Consider the following 6,000-nt stretch of genomic DNA (forward strand, 5'->3'; position numbering starts at 1 on the left):
GAATTTAGAAAGTAGATGTAGAACACAGAATATAGAACATAAATACAGAATGCAGAATATAGAATGCAGAATAAAGTAATAAGAACACAAAATATAGAATATATAAAAGAGAATTTAGAACCCAGAATTTAAAAATTGAATCAGAACACAGAATTTAGATTATAGAATACAGAATACTGAATATAGATTTTAGAATATAGAATGTAGGAAACATAATATAGAATATATAACACGGAATGCAGAATATAGAACGTACAATATAGAATGAAGAACAAAAAATATAGAATATATAATAGAGAATATAGAACCCAGAATTTAGAACATGGAATTCAAAGCACAGAATTTAGAATATAGAATACAGGATAATGAAAATAGAATTTTGAATATAGAATGTAGAACACAGTATATAGAATATAGAATACGGAATGCAGAATATAGAATGTAGAATATAGAATGAAGAACACAGAATATAGAATATAGAATAGAGAATATAGAACCCAGAATTTAGAACACGGAATGAAGAATACAGAATTTTGAATATAGAATATAGAATTTAGAATATAGCATGTAGAACACAGAATTTTGAATATAGAATTGAGAATACTAAATATAGAATTTAGAATATTGAATGTCGAACACAGAATATAGAATATAGAAAAGAGATTATAGAACCCAGAATTAAGAACACGGAATAAAGAACACAGAATTTAGAATATAGATTATAGAATTTAGAATATAGAATGTAGAACACAAAATATACAATATTGAATACGTAATGCAGAATATATTATACAGAATATAGAATTTAGAACACAGAATGTAAAATATGGAAACAGAATACAGAATCCCGAAATACGAACATGGTATGCAGAACACAGAATTTAGAATATAGGATAGAGAATACTGAATATAGAATTTAGAATATTGAATGAAGGACACAGAATATAGAATATAGAAAAAAGAATATAGAACACAGAATTTAGAACATGAAATGCAGAACACAGAATTTAGAATATAGAATACTGAATACAAAATATATAATTAAGAATATAGAAAGTAGAACACAGAATATAGAATAGAGAATTTAGAACATGGAATGCAGAACACAGAATTTAGATTATAGAATATATAATACTGAATATAGAATTTAGAATATAGAATGTAGAACACAGTATTAAAATATGGAAAACAGAATATAGAACCCAGAATTTAGAACTTTGAATGCAGAACACAGAATTAAGACTATAGAATACACATTAATTAATATAGATTTTAGAATATAGAATGTAGAACACAGTATATAGAATATAGAATATACAATAGAGAGTATAGTATCGAGAATTTTGAACATGTGATGCAGAACACAGAATTTAGAATATAGAATACATTATACTGAATATAGAATATAGAATATAGAATGTAGAACACAGAATTTAGAATATAGAATACAGAATGCTGAATATAAAATTTACAATATAGAATGTAGAACACAGAATATAGAAAATAGAAAAGAGAATATAGAACACAGAATTTAGAACATAATATACGGAATATTTTATAAACAATTAAAAAATTCTATGTAGGACATAGAATATAGAATATAAAATACATAATACTGAATAAATAATTTAGAATATATAATGTAGAAAACAGAAAAAAAATAGCAAGGAAAATATTGAAGCCAGATTTTGGAACATGGAAAGCAGAACTCAGAATTTAGAATATAGAATACAGCATACAGAATATGCAATTTAGATAATAGAATGTAAACACAGAATTTAGAATATAGAATACAGAATACTGAATATAGAATTTATATTATAGAATGTAGCACACAGAATGTAGTATATACAATAGTGAATATAAAACCCAGAATTTAGAACATGGAATGCAGAACACAGAATTTAGAAAATAAAACACAGAATACTGAATATAGAATATAGAACACAGGATATAGAATATAGAATACGGAAAGGAGAATATTGAATACCAAATATAGACTATAGAACACAAAATATAGAATATGGAATACAGAATACAGAACCCAAAGTTTAGAACATACAATGCAGAACACAGAATTTGGAATATACAATACAGAATACTGAATATAGAATTTAGAGTATAAAATGTAGAACACAGAATATAGAATATAGAATACGGATTGCAGAATATAGAATACAGAATATAGAATGAAGAACACAGAATATATAATACGGCATAAATAATATACAACACAGAATATTGAATGAAGAACACAGTATATAGAATATGGAAAACAATACAGAACCCAGAATTTAGAACATGGAATGCAGAACACAGATTTTAGAATATAATATACAGAATAATGAATATAGAATTTAGAAAATAGAATGCAGAACACAGAATTTAGAATATAGAATGCAAGGTACTGAATATAGAATTTATAAAAAGAAAGCAGAACACAGAATTTAGAATATAGAATACAGAATACTGAATATAGAATTTAGAATATAGAATGTAAACACAGAATATAGAATAGAGAATAGAGAATAGAGAACCCAGAATTTAGTACATGGAATGCAGAACACACAGATTAGAATATAGAATACAAAATACTGAATATAGAATTTAGAATATAGAATATAGAACAAACAATATAGAATATAAAATACGGATGGCAGAATATAGGACGTAGAATATAGAATGAACGACCCAAATATATAATATAGAATAGAGAATAGAGAAACCACAATTTAGAAATGGAATGCAGAACAGAGAATTTATACTATAGAATACAGAATACTGAATATAGATTTTAGAATTTAGAATGTAGAACATAGAATATAGAATATAGGATACGGAATGCAGAATATACTATGTAGAATATAGAATGAAGAACACAAATAGAGAATATATGATAGAGGGTATAGGATCCAGAACTTAGAACATGGAATGAAGAATAGAGAATTAAGAATATAGAATACACAATACTGAATATAGGATTTAGAATATAGAATGTAGAACACAGAATATAGAATATAGTATAGAAAATATAGAACCCAGAATTTAGAACATGGAATGAAGAACACAGAATTTAGAATATAGAATTCAGAACACTGAATATAGAATTTAGAATATAGAATGTTGAAAACATAATATAGAATATAAAACACGGAATGCAGAATATGGAACGTAGAATATAGAATGTAAACAAAAAATATAGAAATGAATAGAGAATATAGAACCCAGAATTTAGAAATGGAGTGCAGAACAAAAAATTTAGAATATACAATAAGGAAGACTGAATATAGTTTTTAGAATATAGAATGTAGAACACAGAATATAGAATATAGAATACGGAATGCAGAATATGATATGTAGAATATGGAATGAAGAACACAATGTATAAAATAGAGAATATAGAACCCAGAATTTAGAACACGGATGTAGAACACAAAATTAAGAATAGAGCATTCAGAATACTGAATATAGAATTTAGAATATAGAATATACAACTCAGAAAATAGAATAGAGAATATAGAAACCAGAATTTAGAAAATGGAATGCAGGACACAGAATTTAGAATATAGAATACAGAAACTTCAATATACAATTCAGAATATTGAATGTAGAAGACAGCATATACAATATAGAATAGAGAATATAGAAGCCAAAATTTAGAGACTGTAATGCAGAACACAGAATTTAGAATATAGAATACAGACCACTGAATATAGAATTTAGAATATAGAATGTAGAACACAGAGTTCAGAATATAGAATACGGAATACAGAATATAGAATTTAGAATATAGAATGTAAAACACAGAATATGGAATACGGAATGCAGAATATAGAATACAGAATATAGAATGTAGAACACAGATTATACAATATGGAAAACAGAATAGACAACCCAGTATTTACAACATGGAATGCAGAACACAGAATTTAGAATTTATAATACAGAATACTGAATATAGAATTTAGAACTTAGAATGCGGAACACAGAATTTAGAATATAGAATACAGAATACTGAATATAGGATTTAGAACATGGAATGCAGAACCCAGAATTTAGAAAATAGAATAAAGAATACTGAATATAAAATTTAGAATATAGAATGTAGAACACAAAATATAGAATATAGAATACATAATGCAGAATATAGTATACAGAATATAGAAATTAGAACACAGAATATAAAATATGGAAACAGAATACAGAACCCCGAAATTTGAACATGGTATGCAGAACACAGAATTTAGAATATACAATACAGAATACTGAATATAGAATTTAGAATACTGAATGTAGAACACAGAATATAGAATATAGAAAAGACAATATAGAACACAGAATTTAGAACATGGAATGCAGAGCACAGAATTTAGAATATAGAATACAGAATACTGAATGTAGAATTTGGATAATAGAATGAAGAACACAGAATAGAGAGTATAGAATACGGAATGCAGAATATAGAATAGAGAATATAGAATATAGAACACAGAATATAGAATATGGAAAACAGAATACAGAACCCAGAATTTAGAACATAGAATGCAGAACACAGAATGTAGAATATTGAATACAGAATACAGAATATAGAATTTAGAAAGTAGATGTAGAACACAGAATATAGAACATAAATACAGAATGCAGAATATAGAATGCAGAATAAAGTAATAAGAACACAAAATATAGAATATATAAAAGAGAATTTAGAACCCAGAATTTAAAAATTGAAACAGAACACAGAATTTGATTATAGAATACAGAATACTGAATATAGATTTTAGAATATAGAATGTAGGAAACATAATATAGAATATATAACACGGAATGCAGAATATAGAACGTACAATATAGAATGAATAACAAAAAATATAGAATATATAATAGAGAATATAGAACCCAGAATTTAGAACATGGAATTCAAAGCACACAATTTAGAATATAGAATACAGGATAATGAAAATAGAATTTTGAATATAGAATGTAGAACACAGTATATAGAATATAGAATACGGAATGCAGAATATAGAATGTAGAATATAGAATGAAGAACACAGAATATAGAATATAGAATAGAGAATATAGAACCCAGAATTTAGAACACGGAATGAAGATTACAGAATTTTGAATATAGAATATAGAATTTAGAATATAGCATGTAGAACACAGAATTTTGAATATAGAATTGAGAATACTAAATATAGAATTTAGAATATTAAATGTCGAACACAGAATATAGAATATAGAAAAGAGTTTATAGAACCCAGAGTTAAGAACACGGAATAAAGAACACAGAATTTAGAATATAGATTATAGAATTTAGAATATAGAATGTAGAACACAAAATATACAATATTGAATACGTAATGCAGAATATATTATACAGAATATAGAATTTAGAACACAGAATGTAAAATATGGAAACAGAATACAGAATCCCGAAATACGAACATGGTATGCAGAACACAGAATTTAGAATATAGGATAGAGAATACTGAATATAGAATTTAGAATATTGAATGAAGGACACAGAATATAGAATATAGAAAAGAGAATATAGAACACAGAATTTAGAACATGAAATGCAGAACACAGAATTTAGAATATAGAATACTGAATACAAAATATATAATTAAGAATATAGAAAGTAGAACACAGAATATAGAATAGAGAATTTAGAACATGGAATGCAGAACACAGAATTTAGATTATAGAATATATAATACTGAATATAGAATTTAGAATATAGAATGTAGAACACAGTATTAAAATATGGAAAACAGAATATAGAACCCAGAATTTAGAACTTTGAATGCAGAACACAGAATTAAGACTATAGAATACACATTAATTAATATAGATTTTAGAATATAGAATGTAGAACACACTATATAGAATATAGAATATACAATAGAGAGTATAGTATCGAGAATTTTGAACATGTGATGCAGAACACAGAATTTAGAATATAGAATACATTATACTGAATATAGAATATAGAAT

This window comes from Vicugna pacos, unplaced genomic scaffold (genome assembly GCF_048564905.1).
Source record: "Vicugna pacos unplaced genomic scaffold, VicPac4 scaffold_20, whole genome shotgun sequence".
Lineage (NCBI taxonomy): Eukaryota > Metazoa > Chordata > Mammalia > Artiodactyla > Camelidae > Vicugna > Vicugna pacos.